The sequence below is a fragment of the Pleurodeles waltl genome, chromosome 3_1, assembly GCF_031143425.1.
Source record: "Pleurodeles waltl isolate 20211129_DDA chromosome 3_1, aPleWal1.hap1.20221129, whole genome shotgun sequence".
Taxonomy (NCBI): Eukaryota; Metazoa; Chordata; class Amphibia; order Caudata; family Salamandridae; genus Pleurodeles; species Pleurodeles waltl.
Window position 1 is genome coordinate 622,746,833 of NC_090440.1, and position 20,250 is coordinate 622,767,082.

General features: G+C 41.7%; 1 protein-coding gene across 6 annotated transcripts in view; it reads left to right on the forward strand.

The window, feature by feature from the left end:
- The window catches only part of TSPAN4 (tetraspanin 4), a 2,368,794-nt gene that overhangs the window by 484,668 nt on the left and 1,863,876 nt on the right, over positions 1-20,250 (forward strand). For 4 of the 6 annotated variants that reach the window (XM_069223123.1, XM_069223119.1, XM_069223121.1 and 1 more), the window contains one exon: positions 8,388-8,467. The gene's annotated coding sequence lies outside the window, so the exon portion shown is untranslated. Of the gene's footprint in view, positions 1-8,387; positions 8,468-8,804; positions 8,889-20,250 lie in introns of those variants that run through there. The other 2 variants (XM_069223127.1, XM_069223125.1) reach the window with 2 other exon arrangements.

Consider the following 20,250-nt stretch of genomic DNA (forward strand, 5'->3'; position numbering starts at 1 on the left):
GCATAACTGACCACTACCAAGCAAGGATTTTTAAATGACACTAAAACTAACAAATGAAATATCTGGAAGCCCACGGAAGAAGTATACTTAAAAGTATACAAGAGGTCATACGCTTATGCTCGACCTAAAAAAACAAAGCATCATTAAATAGTAAATGGTCTTTTGAGGACCTGTGAAATATGTGGACGGGTTTGAGGTTGAGGTGCCAACCCCTGCCCTACAGACCTCAAAGCATGTGAAGCACTGTGTGCATGCCCATGAAGCTGAGCAGGGTGGGCCAAGACACAGGGATGAGGGGGCTTCATAGCCCTTTCAACCCTATGGGCCTCATTCTCCTGATAATACCTGTAAGTGTATTTAGGCAACTTTAATAACTGCTGATCGAATGCAATTATTTTATTATGCTTAAAACTCAATTATTACAATAAACAAAAAATATAAATAATGTAACATGGAAAAGGAGGAAATTAAACATACAGTCATCTTATGGGCAGATTCTGTATGGACATCTTGCGGCTCTTTATAACATGTTTATCTTTCATTGAAACCCCTTCTACAATTGTTCACCTCAGCTGAGAAGCCAGTCGCTGCAGGCATAAATCGAGACCTCCTAGCCCCTTTCTGGAATCATCGGGGTCATACTAGGCAGACAAGCTCTCGCTGTCTCTCTTCTTAAAGAAAAGGTTAATGATGACCACCCATAATGTGGGCTATACAGACAGACCTCAAACACATCCAAGCACGTTTATCTTTACGAGGACCGACCACAGAGGTCTATGAAGTGTGGTTGTACTATTCTGTCTCTAGCGATAGCTTGTGCAAGAAGCCAACACAAATGTTTCTGCATTGAGACATTTGAAAAACAGACCACAAATAAAAATATTTAAAATTATAATGCAAAAGAGCACATGTACTGTATGCAAAATATGTTCCACACACACATGGACACTCTTTCAAGACTGCTATTAGTGCATGTCCAAATTAGCTGGTTCTAGCTCCCGTAGATATTGTGTGCCACACGCATGATCCACAACTTTCACTGTAGCCATAGCCTTCAATTAATAATGAGTCATTCCTTTTTTCCCCTTTTTTTAACAGTTCCTCCAGGACCAACTGGGCCGCAGTAAGTCCTTAACTTAACCTTGAACCAGTCCGTTGCCCACTGGCATCCCAAATCTAATATTCCATATTGTCATCGATTTTCATCAGCAGCCTTCACATTCTTGACAGTCCTGGTGATGACCTTGACAATTCTTTATAAGGTCGAAACACTGTTAACTTAATTACAGTCAAATTCTTGGACCCTTCGTTTCTATGGTGAAATCTTACTAGCAGTGAATAACAACTACTACATATTCTGCTATAAGTGTATTGTAAGTTTTCTACCTATCTGCTGCATATTACATTGAGAGCGTACTGTGAAATACATGACCAGTAAGTGATTTGATTACAGAAAGTGGGCTCACAGTGAACAATTATATATGCATAAGTTCAGATCACCCAGGGTTCCATGTTGACACACTCGGGTTCCCTTGTTGCTTAAAACATTATTATATTGATGCCCTATGAACATCATATATGCCATCCCCACACAAGGGGAGTGCCCAGTTTGGAAGTACTCTCACTTCTATTTGTAGTGAAGGTGCCAATGCAACACAACACACATTGCCTCATAGCCAGAGCTAAAATGCTGTTTCACCTAATGCTTTAGTCTAACAACTCTAAATAGGGCATGTGTACAAGCTGCAGGACCGTAGTCCTGTCTCGGCTTTCATTTGCTCCACTGAAACCTGTAGTACCCCTAAGGTCTTAGTTACTGAACGCTATCGAGTGTGTCAACAAAGCAGTGTCTTGAAGTGCGCTCTTTATAGCTCTTTGTTGGATGCATTGGTGCTTCACTGCCTATTCAGAGAGTGGCTAGCTGGATCTTCAGAGAAGTCGGCAAAACGTTGAGTGCCAATGGATCATGAGGAAGGACTCGATCATTCCATACTTCCCATCTGCCATACACCTGTCACAATACCATGAGCCTCATTTCAGCGCCTCCTTCACAGATTCACAGAAGCTGCCCTTGCAGTGTGTGTTAGAGTCCACCACGGTCCAAGAACTCACTGGTGATAGAGCGGTCCGTACTAATAATTTACCTGTGTTCGGACGCTCTTTAGGCCGATGAATCTTTTGACTAAGTGGGACTCTCTGTACTCTATATCGATCGATTGCATCAAATCAATAATCAATAACGGACATAAGCAATACCTTGATCGACATAACACTTAACAATTAATCCAGAATACATTTCGGCGAACCCTGACCTTTCAGCCAGGAATAACCACACCAGTTTATTCAAAGTTAGTGAATTTTATTTCCCTATATTAACAAAGCTAGCACAATATAGATGTGTCTCAACACCAAATGATAAACATATATGAACATTAATAGCTGTCCATAACGGCGAAACAAGTGCAATCTATGTAGCATTTGAATAACGAGGCATTCGATGATAGCAATGCAAATCACTAAAACTATAATCTGTAACGAACTGATTGCATACATTTAGTCAGCATAACAAGATCTCAAATTGCATCGTGCGACATAAGGAATCCTCGTCTAACCTCAAATTAGCATCGGCATGTGGGACTTCATGCAAAAACAATTTAGCAACATTAATTTAGGAAAAAAACTCCTAACTAGGGCTCTTATCAAAATCAGCAGTTGGTTACCTAAAAGAAACACAATGCAATTTTACAATTTCCTTTCATATTTACCAATTGCGATCAGCATTCAAGGAAGTCTTCGTCTCACGGGTATCGTTCTTCGGTCAGCATGGGTACCGTTTCGATCGGCATGGGACGGGCAAAGGGGCAGGGGTGGACGGGGCAATTTCCTCACGGCGGCAAAGTAAGACTACTACTTCATGCAAGGGATCAAAGTTAAAGTCTCTAGGGCCAGAATCATTAAAGTCTCTTTCTCTCGATTAGAGAAAGCATCAAAGTCTCTTTCAAAATGGCGTCGCAGCAAAGTGGGCCATAATAGCTACGAAGTCTGCAAAATGGAATGGCGGCAAATGGCTGTAATGTCCGTAATGGCTACCTTCTTCTCGTGCACCTGGGTTTTATAGACAATAGTTCAAATCCAGTAGGGTCTTCCATTGGAGGGTTCATAGGTTAGCTTCAAATTGTCCAATCAAAAACGACAGTTCTCAAGCTTTACTTAAGCATACATTATCCTTGGAGATGGGTACGCAAGTTGCAACATTTTATACCAATTAACTCACTTTCAGAGCTTCCATTGTCCGCACCTGCAAATCGACCTTGGAGTAAAGAGAAAATATGCCAGGCTGGCACGAAACCTTAAGATAAGCATGTGAACGATCTCAGTGGAAAAGTACAGCTTCAAGCAGAAATACACGTTTAATAGCACATTGGAAAAATACGAGCATCTAAACCGTGAGACCAGGCAACTAGGCCGAAGCCTCCGCTAAAGTTATGCTAAGCTAAAACATTTCAAACAAGCAAATCGTAGCACACGTTCATGATTATGTCGGATTAGTGCATTTCTAATACACCACGTTATATAAAGCACGCTTATAAATGTTGGCAAACTACTCTGAGGGCACATTTTGTCCCCGTACAATCTTTATTAGTTCGGTTAAAGTCACACATGATTATTTCACACTACGTTTATGCGTTAATAAATGTAAAACCTTCATTTTCTGCTTCATCACTGGTTAGCTTTATAACTCCTGCTCTACAATTGCAGTTTTCACACAAATTCCCCTGTGATATTTTCTATCACTAAAGTTCGCTCACCCCTGCTCCTTGAATATGCCCTAGACAAAAGATGAGAGTTTTATGCTCATTGAATGATGCTCATTGGCTCTAAAGTGGACCTTTGTAACTCGGTTTGAATTACCAGATTGGGCCCATTTTTGTGTGCACTTACATTCATCTGGGAGCTTGGCCTTGTAGACATATTATACTGTATATGCTCATCCCAAAGTCTAAACTCGCTACTCCCAGTACTCTATTTAGAGCCGCAAATGAACAAAACCAAATTACGTTGGTAAGGAAAGTGTCCTCGTGGTTAACCCTGGAGTCTGAAGTAGGAAACTGTGTGGCCAAGTAATGCTTCTTTGAGGCTGCGCTGTGTGATATCAGGCGCCACTAGAGCCGAATGCCCAAAACCTCACAGTGCTGTGTAATGCGCCTAAAGCCATTCAGAGAATCATCAGGAGTAGTAAGCACTATATAAATTGAATTACAATACAAAACGAAATCAAATATGTTTCATTCTGTGCTCTTGACAGCCCTTTATTCTTTTGAAAGTACAACTTAGAAGATAGTTTTCTAAATCTCAGACCTTTTTTGGTTGTTCAGGGTGTGCCAGTTCCTTTATAAATTCAAATATGGAACCTTTAAGAGATGCCTTTGACGTGTTTTGCACAGACTTGGATCGCAAACTGTCAATATTTTCCGAATTACAGATAAGCATTGTTTACTGCCCGAATTAAAATAGGTACTGTCGTAAATCACAGGCTGTCTAAGGTCCTAGAATGTAATTTAGAGCTGGGCGGAAACGTTAAATCCTCAGGTTGTGGATGAAGTGACGAATCCAGCAGTCGTGTTGGAATGCTGCTGAGGGCCCTAGTGTAAGCAAGGGCTGACATTTGGGGGATGGGGGGCCCGGATTATTGTCCTTCAAGGGCCACTGGACCCCGATGCAACTGCACCTGCTGCACCAGAGCCCATTGGACCTTCAGGTTATGCTTCACCCTCGACTCCTCAATCTCCATGTCTAAGCAGGTCAATGCCATCGCCTCCTCCTGCTATAACACCCTTCGCATGCTTCGCAGAGTTTACAAATGGATCCCAACAGAAACAAGAAAAACAGTAACCCAGGCCCTCGTCAGCAGCAGACTCGACTACGGCAACGCCCTCTACACCGGTATCTCATCTAAACTCCTCCAACGCCTCCAGCGCATCCAAAACTCCTCCGCCCGACTCATCCTCAACATCCCTCGCCACTGCCACATCACCCCCCACCTAAGAGACCTTCACTGGCTCCCCGTCAACAAGAGGATCACCTTCAAGCTCCTCACCCACGCACACAATGCACTCCACAACACCGGACCATCATACCTGAACAACAGACTCAGCTTCTACATCCCCACCCGGCATCTCCGCTCCGCTAACCTAGCCCTCGCCTCCATCCCCCGCATCCGACGCAAACCTTCCAGCGGCAGATCATTCTCGTACCTCGCCGCCAAGACCTGGAACACCCTCCCGCCGGATCTACGACAGACCCAGGACCTTCTTTCCTTCAGAAAACTCCTCAAGACTTGGCTCTTCGAGCAGTAGCAGCACCTACCCCCCCGCGCCTTGAAACCCTCACGGGTAAGTAGCGCGCTTTACAAACTGATTGATTGATTGATTTATGTATATATAGAATGGGGAAAGTGGTGTTCTGCTGAAGAGAGCACACTGCATCAAGGAGAAGCCTGTTTTTTACAGCATTGTACTTGCAACAGGTCAATGGCTTGTTCTCTGTCGTTGTCTCCAACCGGACTACACATAGGCAGAGGTTAAAAGAGGACTGAAAATAGCCTTAATTCTAATTAAATGAATACTTAATAACGCAACTCCAATGTCCCTATCAGAGCAGCCTGAGGACAGCAGTGTCACCTCTAATATACAAATCTTTAGTATGGTGCTAACAGGCATGTATATAGGAGGTGTGTCCCAAGTACTACATGTGGATAGTAGTAAAGTGGTGCATTGGAGTAAAGATATCGGATTGCACTATAGCGCAGTGTGTCTTGGATAAGAGAAGGCAATAGAATGGGTGAGGAATAGGATTTGATCTGAATCTTTGTGGGGGCAGATGGGGTAAAAGCACAGTGGTCTCCATGGAAGTGCATGCCTTGGACTGATGCAGACAACTGAGAAATCCTTTCTAAGGCAGCACTTTACCAGCTCAGACAAGCGGGTAATTCGGTATCCTGGTCAATGTTCAGTTTTTTTGTTGTTGCAGATAATCCTGGGGGCTAAAATCATGTGCAAAGGGCAGGCACAGTAGCATCTGTTCAATGTATTACTTGTTTGCATGGAGGGAATGGTGTTCTATTGGGAAATCATGCTGTTTTTTGTATATGTGAAGAATGTGTTCTTGTTGTTGTATACGAAGAGTGTGTTTGTTTTATAAATCAACGAGGGTTTGTATTGTTTATGTAGAGATGTGTGCTCGTTGAATATATGTAGGAGATGTTTTCGATTTATGGGAGTAAGGGTATTTGTTTTACATGAGGCTGATGGTGTTTGTTGCTTATGAGGATGGCACACTTGTCATATTTGAGGAGGAGTGTACATTTGTTATATACTAGGGGAGTGTGTTCTGAGTAACACTTGGGAGAAGAGTGTGTTTTGAGGATTCTGTGCTTCCTCTGTTTGTAGAAAATGTTGGAGGTTTAGTATACATGATAACAAGAATTTGTTTGCTGTATTTGAGGAAGATGTGTTCATTACTTCTGGTGAGAAGGGCGTGTTATGAGGATTCTGTGGTTGCTCTAGTTGCAGAAATGTTGGAGATTTAGGCCTATATTTAAGAGGGCCGAGCACCATCTAACGAAATGTTAGCGCAATTTTTTTAAAGTAAATGTGGCGTTAGATGGCAAAGAATGCTACACCGTATTTACAAAGTGGCGTAGTGCTTGCACTGCGCCACTTTGCAACCACTTGCGCCACATTATGCCTGCTCCAGGCATAATATATGCAAGGGGAAATTCCCCAATTAGGGAGGGGCAAAAAAATGGCACAAAGAAATCTAACATAATTCTTTGCATCATTTTTATCTGCATTTTTAATGCCTGCTCAGAGCAGGTGTTAAAAGGAGGCCCCCATTGTTTTCGAATGCCCTCTGGGTGCTTTGCAGGATTAGCATCAAAATGTTTAATCCTGCAAAGCACCAAACTAGTGTAAAAAATTATGAAGCTTGTTCCCTAACTACTGCCATGGTGCGCCGTATCTCAAATACAGCACACACATGGTGGTGTAAGGAGGTGCTAAGGGGCGCAAGAAAAGTGGCGCTGCACTAGGTGAAGCACCACTTTTCATAAATAAACCCCTTAGTATATATGTTTAGCAGAATTTGTTTGCTGTATTTGAGGACGATGTGTTCATTATTTCTGGTGAGAAGGGTGTCATTGCTGTGGTGTACGGGAACCCTGCTGGGTCCGGTGTATGTAGAGAAAAGTGTGGCCTATAAAAATGAGGAGGTACTTTCTGTATATGAGACCCATGTTTCTTTTATTTGCAAGGCATGATGTGGTTTTGGTGCTAGGGGAGTGGGGTCTGTTTTTTGTATGGAGGAGAGTGTTTACTGAATACAAAGAAAATGTGTTTGATATGCATAAGGACTACCTGTGTTCAAAGCAAAGTGAGCAGACATGTATAATTACAATCCTTGCAATTGCCTAAGTCACTATGCAATGTGTTAATAATAATATTGGTAAATCATACAGGCATGCAACAAGTGTCTAGACATAAACTTGTAATTAAAATACATTCTACATTGATAAATATACTTATCCACATAAATATTGATGGTTCTAAAAGCCATAATAAAATAAAGACCAGTGGAATTATGCTGGAGGGAGCACCAAATTATGCTGCAGGGTTGACTAAATTACGTGTCGAGCAAAGACAAATTATGCGCCACAATGTGACATATTGGTTGATAGTATTACTTCATTATTTTGTAATTTTCACATATGCGTAATTCTGTCTGGGCAAAGATTGCACCTCATTAGTACCAGTATAATAACCAAGAATAGAAATAAGCAACTGAAAGATGACCAGTTAACCTTTTGGAAGGGTATTCCACAAACACAAGTTGCCACGTTGAGTAACTTATGATCTACTGTAGCTAGAAACATTTTTTTTTTTTTAAAGCTGCAGATTTTGCGTCAGATGATGGATTATGTGGCAAATGTGTCAAAACTATAATTATGCGAAAACGTAGAGGCTTCAGAATTGCACACTTCCAGGGACCCTGGCTATCATGAATAGCTGGTGCCTATGGTCTAGGTAACAGTTACATTAAGAACCATATACCAATAAGGCAATAAATAAAGGTATGCACATTTCCAGTTTCAGTTGTTTGGTGTTCAATTAGTCTTACAGTGTGACTGCTGTGTTTTTTTTTTAGTTGAAATAAATACTTTCTGTGTACTATTTTCAAACATAACCAGTTCCGTTACTCTGTAAATGCTGCTCATATTTACCCTAGAAAAAATATGCTGCTGTGCGCACATTTAAAAAAAAGTTCTTGTTGTAGTTATAAGCCTTTAGGGAGACATGCCAACTGACTTCCCTTTACTTCTTCCCCCTCAGTTGCGAATCAGTCGTTTAGCTGCTCGTGGTCTCGGCTGCTGCACACTCTTCAATCCTAGCCAGCGTCAGAGTTCCAGCAGGTCAGTGACCGTTTTCTCTCCCCTCAACTTTAAACTTGGCAACAACACCTTAGAACTCTATGTGTTTGACGTCGTTTAGAACGCTACTTTCCTGGTTCTGGCACGGGGCTTTTACCACACATACATAATGCTAATCCAAGGAGAAAGTTTAGTACAATCACATGCTTTTAAACTGACACATCCAAGATTCTGGCATATTTAGGCCACTTCCTTTCAGACCTGTTCCGGCTTTTCAAAGGCGTACATTGTCTGTTAGCTATTTTTTGCTCATTTCAGGCTGCCTTCGGATTTTCTGGCAGTGTATGCCTTGAAGGTGGTGTAGTGTGGGGCCTGGCATTGCTTAATGCAGCAGTTCTTTTCTTTGGCGGGTCCTTCTCGGTTTGTGGTTCTACATCTGAGGATCTCATTGCAAAGCCTGCAGGTTTTACTTTGCTGTTTGTTTCGTTATCAGTCTATCTTTATTTATGTGAACTCAGGTATCCATTGGTTACTAGGATGTGGAAATGGAGGGAAGTACATGTGACATGGAGTGAGGGTTGCTTATAGTTCCCAGTAGATTTAGGTTAGCTTATTGTTTTCTGTTAAATGCTCTGCTTTTTCTTTTTAAAGCACTGGGATGGAAAATTGTACGCAGTTTATGAATTCCTGCTTCATGTGGCATGATTTTAGTTTTGTTTAGGAAAAATGTATTTTTGCAATAAATACTGCTGTGCATATATTTTGAATAATTTGTATTTTGATAAATTAATATACCGTCCAAGCTTGTGTGAAAATACCCAATCCATGCAAATATGTATGACCAATAGTGAAACTATTACTATCTTCAACAATGGCGTATCTGAGTGGTATGACAACCACCCAAGTATTGTGTATTAACCAGTTCTAACTCTTTGTAAACCCAGTGGCTTTCTATCCAGTGTTGTGGATCAGTGTGTTATAAAACGCACGGTCTCATTTCATTTTTTACCAAAATATTCTTTTGAAGGCAGCGAGGTATCACAGAAGCACACTTTGAGAGTGTTAGACACCTTGCTCAGTCAGAGAATAACTTGAAAATATAATAATTTTGAGTTTTATCCTAATATTACTCAAGGATCTTTTTAACTTATTTTTATTGGTCGAGTACAAATGAGCAAAGTAGTACAGTTTAAGACATGCATGGATTTAGTGTTTATGGGTTGTGATGCACTGAATGTAGCCTCAGTTTCAGGAGGAGAAGATGGTCAACATAATAAGGTTAAGTCTGCAGCTGACATAATGTCAAGCAACATTTGGTCACCAGCTGGTGGCCATGATGCCAGATGAAATGGCCTCATGCCACACTTGTTGGTAAATCTGAACATTTCCATCTGTAACTAGTGCCAAACAAATTAAAACCCTAGTTATGAGAAGTCAAAAACTCTGCACTGCAAACCCAGGCACAGTTCCTCGACATTGCATGACTTCACCCGAAGCGATGCAACTAAACATGACTCTGTAAGGAAGTATTTCCTCCCACTGGATATGACGAGGGTAGATCATTTTGAATCAAAAACACTGTGGCAGCCATGCAGCAACCCCTCACAGTGCAGCTTTCCGTTGGGGCAGATGAGGCGGAGCCAGCATTGTGTGGGGCAGATGGTCAACATAATAAGTAGTGGAGGAGCGAGGCTGTGGGGTGATAAGAGACTACATGGGCTGAGTGGTGTTCAGCCATGGACTGAATGATGACCATTTTAGTGCCATGAGGAAGGTCCAGGATGCACCTACTGCCCATTTTCTAAGTCTGAAAATGTCACCACTAGCAAAACTCAGGAAATGAAAAGAAATGTAAAGGGGTTTAAACAAATATTTGGTTTATAGACACTTCAAGATAGAGGGAATCTATCTTTTACACGACATTTTGCAAGAAAAGAATTGTTTAGTAAAGCTAGATTTGAAGGATACATATTTAACAATTCCTATGGACGAAAATTAATAGAAATATCTCTGCTTCGAGTAGAGAGGTGTAATGTGTCCAGTTTGCTGTCTCCCTTTTGTGTTATCTTCTGCTCCATGGTGTTTCATCAAGGTTTTACTGCCGATTGTGGCCTTCTTGAGAGAAAGAGACCTTTGTTTAATCATTTGTTTAGACAATATTTTGTTGATTGGCCAGGACAGAACATAGTTATTGGAGCGTTTACAGATGACAAGGACTCATGAAGAAGATCTAGGTTTCATTGTAAATGCAGAGAAGTCTTTTGGTACTAGGTGAACTCCAGGGTTCTTTTCCCTCAAAACAAAATGAGGAAAGTAAGGAAGGAAGTTAGGTATGTTTAAAAAAAAATAAACAATAACACTCAGGGACTTGGGACAATTAGCCTTCTATCTTCATCTATTGAGTCAATCTCTCCAGGACCCCTGCATTACAGGGCTCTTCAGAGGTTAAAAGGAAAGGTTTTAAGGAAAGTTTTATGGTATGCAGACTCAATGATGTTATCCCCAGAGGCACAGACAAATTTGGAGTGGTGGCTAAACAGTCTAGAGATATGAAATGGCAAAGCTATATTTAGAAATGTGGCAAAGTTTACCTTAGAAGTAGATGCCAGGACTTTAGGTTGGAGAGCTCCTCTGAACAACCTAGAAACAGGGTGCAAATGGATCAAGAAAGAAATGCTATTACATATAAATTGTTTGGAGTTAATGGCGGGATTGAAAGGTTTGAGGAGTTTCAAGAACTACCCAGAGAGCAGCATAGTTTTACTTTGTGTGGACAATGTTTCAGCGGTTTCTTATATCAATCGCTTGGGAGGTTTAAGGTCAAAGCAACTAGCAGATTTAGCAAAAGAAATATGATATTTCTGCTGGGAATACTAGATTGGTTTGACGGTAGGTCATATTCCAAATGCTCAGAATCTGAGGACAGACTAGAAATTGCAATATCTGAAGGATTTCAGTGATTGGTGAATGAACCCAGTAATTTTCAAGAAAGTACAAGCTTTATAGGGCCCAATAGGAGAAGATTTATTTGCAAGCAGACTCACATGTCAAGTGGAAGGTACGGAAGTACACATGCAGGATCGTTCTAGTGACCCCATTTTGGACTTCACAAGTTTGGTTCCCACGGGTAATGGAGTTTGCGGTATAGGAAGCTCGTTTTATACCAGTTCTTCAGAATTTACTAGTGAGCCCAGAAGGAGAGGAACATCCATTGGTAATAGAAGGGAAATTGAACCATCATGTTCGAGGGATCTCATGGGGCTCTAGAAGATACTCTGGCCTTTCGGGAAAGATTAAAGATTTACTGGATGAGTCATAGGCACCAGGCCATGGAAAGAGATATAAAGGTGTTAGGTGTAAATGAAGTAGTTGGTTCACTGAAAAGAATCTGTATCCTGTGCAGTCTCCTGTTACAGATTTGGCAAATTATTTAGCTGAACTATTTCAATCAGGCCAATCTTACAAGAACATCAATTGTTCTAGATCAGTTGTGTCAGCTGGTCATGCATTGGTAAGTGAACATCTTAGTACACGTGGGAGATCTACAATTTCTCTGCCTTTGCTTCAACAGAAGAGATCCTATTAATGGTTCCTTTCTATGCAAATAGAATTAAAGATGAATAAATCATATCCACTTGAACAGTTTATTATCAAATTTACATTTTATTTTATGAGAAAATAATCATCTTAACTGTCAATTTCTTCTTTTTCTCTGTTAATATTATTATTATTTTTTCCAACATAACCTTTATTATTTTACCTTAGTATATAAAAACATAGGGCGCAATGAGTGGGATAATGAAATCAAGATTCACTCTGCATTTTAAATTGGAGAATCACCATTTCATTACAAGACCTGAGGCTACCATTATGCATTTTTTAAAGCTTTCCATAACTATACTGCTCACATGCTTCACTGGCCTTGACTAGAAATTTACAAATGTACTTGCATTTGACCAATCTGCTACTTTCATGATTTCGGAAAGAGTTCCCCCAGCCCAAAACACCTTGCTAGCCATTTCTCCTCTAGATGAATATGAACCAAATAAGGCTACATCTATTCCTGCTTCACTCATTATTGATCTAACCCACCTAGATATTGCAACAGTAGATACTGCTTTAGACAGTTTCACATAGGATATTAATAATAGTACTTCACTATCAAGTCTGTAGCCTAGCATTCTTTGTTTGTATACTTTTATACAGCTAACCAGGAATAGTTTTGGACAATCCTGAAATGAAGGATAGAAAACATTCCCAGACATAACCTTTGTTCTCTTCCAAAATTCAAAATGTACACCATCTGATGAGTAAAATCTGTTACAAGTTTCTAGAGCTTTAACATCTGATACCTTTTTGAAAGATATTAAGCATAGAAGGGTTGCCAGCTTCTGTGATATCTGTTTCACTGAGAGGTAAATATCCCCTGGCCATGACTAAAGAGATATCTATTGATGTTTAGTAACTTGAATTTTTACTTTGATTCCCTGTCATGTTTTCAGTAGGTTCGGCAATTATTCACTTGCAGTGGGAAAAAAAACTGTCAACAGCATTTTAAACCTTTTGGCTGGATGAATTAGCAGGACAAGAACCCTAGTCAACCGTGTTCATGACTTTCAATAGCAAAGCGGCACTTGCTCCACAAAGATTACAGTACACACTGTGACATTATTTTTGATTGCTGCTGTGTTTCCTTGCCATCCTGCACTCTTTCCTTTCTTCCCAGGGGAGATGATGCTTGCATGCCAAGGGCGTCTGAGCCTCCAGCCACCCTGCAAAACAATGGCTGCTTAGCCCTGCCAGCCTTCAGAGGATGGAGAAGGGGCAGGTTGTGCCAAGAGAGCAGGAAATGAGTGACCTTGGTTAGGTAGACACTGATGAATGCAGCAGGATCTCTAGCTTCCTGTCTTCTTCACACTTCACAATAAGTTAATTGACATTCCAACAGCAGAGCATGCAATGCAAATAACTGACAGACGTTCCCTGTAAATGGGTAGTACTACTAATAGAAATAGCAGCATCACTATAGTCTGATAGACAGGATGTGGGCCTTGGGACTCATGGGTGGCACATGATGTTCAAGAACCTTTGAAGGGCAGGTTGTTGGTTCTAGAAAGGTCTGGTGACTAACAGTCAATCATTACCATTGACGAGTTGTCCGGTACCCAGTGTTCACCAGACAGTGCATGGAGAAGAGCCAGGCAGCAACAGAATCTGCCAGTTTAAGTACCTTTTTGGACCATTTGAAGAGCAGTGGCAGAATCTGTGTCCAAGCTTCTGGGTGCATATGTCAGGTATTCACTGTCGGGGATAGCAGCTGGTGGATCTCCTTCAAAACTGCCATTCATCTCACCACTCTGAGGGAGAAATTCCACCAGAACCAGTTTCCTAATGTAGAGTGACTAATCCCCCCCCTCGCTTGCGAAATAAGCTTCATAAACAATCGCCCGGGGAAGGTGGAAGTCACATTGTGTCACCAACATTGTGGAAGACACCATCCAGCATGCTGCAGGAACATTAACAATGTACTCTCACCCTGCTGTCAGATTTCTAGCACCCACAATTGTTTGCTGTAGTTCTACCATCGAACAAGAGCACTGATGGATTTTCTACTGGAGGTTTCCCTACTGTGAGAATTCGGGTTGTTGGTTGACTGGGGTGTGAGCCCTGGTCAAGCAACAGCCAAAATCCTTTGCAGGGTGAACCACACAAAGTCAATAATTTAACCTGTGCTTAACCTTGGGTAACTTGGCTCAAAAAACAGTCAGGCTAAACTTAGAGGCAATGTGTTAAGTACACAGTACACAAACAGCAACACCGAGACAACACAACAAAACTCCCAAACCAATTTAAAAACATAGAGACATTTTAAATAAATTATTTGACACCAAAACCATCATGATTCAATTAGTAGAACCAGAGTTATGATTTTTTAAAAACTTTTACGGTTCAAAATAGCAGGTCCTCAGTTTTAGAAAATGGCCATAAGGGCACCGCTACCACCACAACCAAGGTTCCAAGAGTGGATGGAGACCTCTTGGGGGTGCAAGACTCACTCAGGCTGGGTCTGGGTGCAGGTTTAGGATGGTGGGAGCCTGTTATGCCCCTGTGGCTCAGAATTGGAGACCTTCTAAATTAGCCTTTGGAGTCACCTCTGAAGTCCTGGGTGCAGGTGATGCAGAGTTCTACAACAGGGCTGGCCTCTGAAAGATCTAAGCAGGCTCCAGGCAGCAAAGCAGTCCTTTCAGTCTGGCAGAGTGCACAGCAGCAGGCGGTTCTCTGAGAGTCCTTCCACTTGTCTTGTAGTGAGTTGAGGAGCCCGTCTGAATGCCCTATTTTTATACTCTGGTGCCCCGTTCCTAGAAGTTGAGTGAAGTTTCCAGAAAGGTTCTCTGAAGTTCCAGGAATTTCCTGCCTCCCCTGCTTTCTAGCTGGCTGCACTGACAATACTGGGTCGTTAAGCCTATTGTGTGGTGGCAGAGCACAGCCTATTCAGTTGCAAGTGAGGCAGAGCTTAGCTCCACTCCCCCATCAAGTCAGTTAATGGCCCATGCAGGCTTGGCTAATCCCCCTATGGTTTGACTGGGGTGAATTCACAAAGTTCCAACTGTCATTTACACCCAGCCATGTGACCTAAACAGATTACAGGCACAGAGGGCTAGGGGCAGGAAAATGTCAACTTTTTAAAAGTGGCATTTTCAAAACTTGTTATGACAAATCCGACTTTACCATTAAAGAGGGTTTAACATTACAAGTTCATAGATACCAAACATGATAAATCTACCACCTCTGGTTTAGGAATTACAACGTATTAGTTTTGATAAGGAATCCCCAATGTTATCCTATGGGGGTAGGCCTCTCAGTAGTGAGAAAACAAATGTAGGAGTTTCTCAGTACTAGGACGTGTAAAACGAAAAAGTACATGTCATACCTTGTAATTATACAGCACCCTGTCTCGTGGGCTGCCTAGGGCCTATCTTAGGGATGACTTATATATGATAAAAGAGGAGTTTAAGGCTTGGCAAGGGGTTTTAAATGCCAAGTCGACATGGCAGTGGGACACTGCCTTCAGGCTGCAATTGCAGGCTTGGGACAAGTTTGAAGGTGCTAGTTAATTAGGTGGCACACATAAGTGCTGCAGGCCGTTTGGTAGCATTTAATTTAAAGACCCTGGGTATATGTTATACCACAGTACAAGGGACTGAAATGTATTTAAATATGCCAATCAGGTATATGGAATCAAGCCATGTTTTAGGCATGTGAGCACATGCACTTAAAAACTGGTCAGCAGTGGTAAAGTGCACAGAGTCCTAAGGCCAACAAACAAAAATCCAGCAAAAAGTAGGAGGAGGAAGGCAAAAGGTTTTGGTGTCACCCTGTAGAAAGGGTAATTTCCAGCTCTCACAAACCGGATTCTTCCATAGTTGATATAGCCACTTTGGTGGCAAAAGTTCCTCCTTTACAGGGAGCTCTACAGCCCTGATCATGGCTATTTTACAAAATCAGGCGAAAATTGCTTTTTGTGATTGAGCAGGTGAAAAGTTTGTCCCCCAAAGTATGATTTCCATCTTGGAACGTGGAAACTTGGAGCACTGATTTAAAAATATATATTTTTATTAGTTTTATTTATCCCATGAAGATTCTTTAATACAAGCACATTTTGTAATGATATTTTGTAGATACATATGTTAAGTACACTACCTATACACTCGTACTCCCTATGGGAGAGTCAACGAGAAGTGTTTGGTCTTATAAATGAATAATTATGTTGGCTAGCTGCACAGTAACATTGGGCTGGTATAAAGAGAAAGATGTACTTGAGGTCAACATCATAATAATTGTAGCCCGATCCATTCAGTAAATTACCTCCAGAAAAACAAGTGTCTACTCAAGTCTGGTGCAAACTAAATCTCGCGCTCGTAAAGCCTCTGATAAACTTGTAGATTCAGCAATGGTAGTAAAGAGAACTATATGAAACAAGATAAACAGTTAACAAAACTTAGAGCCCAATTGCAATGTCCCCTAAACCCCCGCCCAAGGGTCTCCCATTGCGTCTGCATAACTGTATCTCCACCTGTATCCAAGGCACGACAGTTAAATGGATTGTTATCAGTTTGGTTTGACTGTGAGGGGTTTATATGGGAGAGTATGCTATTAATGGTTCTGTTAGCAATCTTAGCATATGAATTGCCTAATCCAGCACTAGTTCTGTGTTAAGAGCATCTGCGTCTTCATTGTTTGACTGGTGTTCCGATTTGTGTAAATGGGTCAGCATCTCATCCCAGCTAGCAGACAGGGGATATTTACGCATGCCTATAGCATCTTTACGTCGTAGCGCAATTCCCTCTGCCTCCGCCCATATCAAAAAGAAGTGTTCCCAGGATAGTACGGATGGGGGTTCAGTGGCTTTCCATCTCTTAATGATGAGGCGTTTGGCTGTCAGAAGTCCTAGGTCCAGAAATCTTGTGGAAGCTTTTTGCTTTGTATTTCTCGGAAAGAGTTCAAGGAGACAGGATCCCAATCACTTAACAGTGGACATGATGTGCATATTGATAGGCATGATGTGACTCCATGCCAATAAATGTTTAAGGAAGGGCAAGACCATAGCATGTGAAGAATGTCTGGCCCTTTTAGGTTACAGCGAGGACAAGCAGCGTATACATGATTGAAGTATTTGTTAATGCGGGCTGGCATGAGGTAAGCTCTGTGAAGAATGTAAAATTGAATAAGGCAGAATCTGGAATTGTGGGGGACATTAGTATGGCTGGATAGTGCCACTGTCCATGCAGCTTCAGTAAAAGGTTCAGCCAGATCACCTTCCAAGCTACGGCGCAAAGCAGTGTGGGTTTATAGCGTGTGTGTTCTAAGCGCGTCAGTGAAACACCGTATCAGGTGTCTGCCTTGTCCTATAACTTGTATGTATTGCACTAGTTAGTGTGTTGAGGGTTCAGATGTCATATCTCTCCATCTGTGCAATAGCACTATCAACAATGAATTGTACAGCAGAAACTGTCCCAAAGTAAGTCCCATCTTTGCCAACAGTTCACTAAACGGAATGACCCCATTCTTGTTGTAAAGATCGCCCAGTGTGTGTAGATCGGCCGCGTGCCAAGGCCACAGTTCGGCTTTGGTATGAGTTGTGTGCAGCGCTGCATACCTAGCAGTGCCAGAGCCGGTGCACAGTAGCAACGGTGAGCCACATTTATTAATAGCTCTACAGGTGACCGTGCGGTCGTAAGGAGGTAGAAGAGGTGCAGAATCCGCGTAAGTGTCCAGGGTAGGGAACTGGTTGCAGTGTCAGCAAGCTGAAGGCCCGCCAGTCAACGAGCCACCCATTGAAGCTGAGAGGCCAAGTAATAGTGCTCCATATTTGGCACCGAGAGGCCACTGTGGGTTAGAGGTGAATAGAGGTTTTTCAACGACACTCTGCATCGACCTTTGTTCCAGATAAATTCTCTCATTCTAGGTTCCAATTCTCTGAAGAAGCCAGCCGTGACATAGTAGGGCAAGTTGGAGAAGCAGGAGGGCGATTCTTCTGGCAACTGAGAGCGGAAGTGTTTGCCAGAAGGTCATTTGAGAGTGAATAGATCTCACCTTGTTAGAATTCCAGCACGGTCAATAGAATAGGCTGGAACGAAACAAGATATATTAACTGTTCTAGTTCATGAATCATGGTTCATAGAGATCTCCATCTGTACATCAGGATCACTGAAGCTTTGCGTTCGAATCAAAGCTACTCTTCACAGACATGGGAATGAGGGATTACGGAAAGAGAGAAGCAACAGACTAGAGCCCTTTTTTGAGAAAAGATCAACACTCAATGCATGTGTCGAATTGATAGAATATTTTATCAATATTATGATACTGTTGAACTCTCTTGTTGAGAACACCAAAACACATGATCGTCAAATTCATTACATCTGGCTGGTAGTCGGAAGAAAGTGTTCGGCCACGTTTACCGGAAAGATTGCATGCTGCAAAGCTAAATAACCTTTACTGGATCTAGGGCAACTATGCTATTCTTGGAAACTTCAATGCTGTTCCCCATCTCTTGTAACTGGCTGGAAGCAATGGGTACTGTACCTATATAAAATAACGAAAGTTTATCTTGATAACAATTTCTGCATGAAAAATGGGTTGTTAAAGGCAGTAATTTTCAATTCACACTTGCATCTGCCATCTATGGAAATGCCTACTACCGATAATGAACTAAGGAGTTTTGTGTCCAAGCCTCAAGTACGCATATACCCCTATTTGTGTATGTTTATAAGTTTTAGTATTAAGATACCATTATCTTCGCTAGTGAATAATGGAGTGACGTACGAATTAATAGTGGCTGGGGAAAGGGGCATTTAGAAATGTGTACAACATGGCAGGGGTTCTCTTCTTGTTGTATCTAGTGTCTGGCAACAGCACAGGATTACGTATCTGTGATGGCATAGTTGTTCATGAAATAGATGTACTTTTAACTCCTTTATGTAGTGGAAAAGTGAAGGAGTGACTCAGTTCTGTCATACAATGCTGTTCCACAACCTTGGTGCTTAGCATGCCAATGCTAAATTTTTTATATTTTCTTTATTTAATTCCATGAGTTACAATCTGTGTATTGAAAGGGTGTAAATGTGGGTGTTAGTATCACGTTTCAGGTTATAAAGATGATTTGTGTTTGCCAGGACAACCAGTGAAGGCCCTCTAGGGTTGTCTTGATAGAGTTGTATTTCCTTATTTATTTGCTGAGTCCAGTGGAATTGTGCAGAAGATACTTCTTTGCAACAGTTGATAACTTGGCCAGCCAAGGTCATCTAAAGATGGTAGATTCTGGAAAAGCCATGTTTAAGACCTAAAGGCAAGATCTCAGTAAAGAAGGGGGTGCTTACTGGCTCCCAGTGAAGAAGGGAATCAACGTTGAGGTTTTTTTTGCTTGAGGTACTGAGCATCTTGAGATAAACACCTATTTCATTTAAGGGTTGCTCTTAAGAGGTACAGTTTTTCAGTATTTCATAAATCCTCGGGAAACACTGCTGGAATACAAGTTTTGTGGAGCATGTTGTCTAATGATAATCACAGAGAATCACCTCCAGTATGAACCAGGACAGTACGTGTGCGAGGAGACCTATACATCTGTTGTGTTTGTTACCTGCCCTACCTGCTGTTGCAGACCCTGTAGAACCAGCCCTTGGGGTGCATGGGTGCTTGGTATATATGGATGCGATGGCATGGCACTACAAGATACAGGATTCTCTTTTGCAAAAGGCAGATATGAACACAGGCTGTTAGAAACCGAGAAGCAGCCTAAAGATAGGAGAAGCTCTAATAGAAGCACAGCACCAAACATATGCAGACAGGACAGTGGAAAAATACCCTCAAAATGAAAATACGGAATGGACGCAATTGAACAGAATTCGGGCAGATTCAAGCTAGATAGAAACAAAGCAACAAAAAAAAGATGAGCGCACATAAAGCCACATCCTGGATTATTCATAGGATATTGATTACATCATGGCAGTTGGACCATGATCACCCCCTGTGATTTCTAGGCTACTGAATATGCCAAAGGGCAAGAAAGCAGGGCAATGCACTGACAACACTGACCACGACTCAGAAGGAAAAGCAGAACACCAACGAAATAAAAGCTCGTGAAGAACTCCAAGTAACAAAAGAAATCAGCCCCTGAATACCAAAAACAAGTGGACTCAAAGAAACGTTTGTACAGGGACTGCATTTAAAGGTTTGTGGATGGCATGACGATACAGCTGTTTTTCTATCGGATGTAAGTGTAGGATGACTCCAAATTAACACCGAGACTAGGGTACATACAAGGCTAA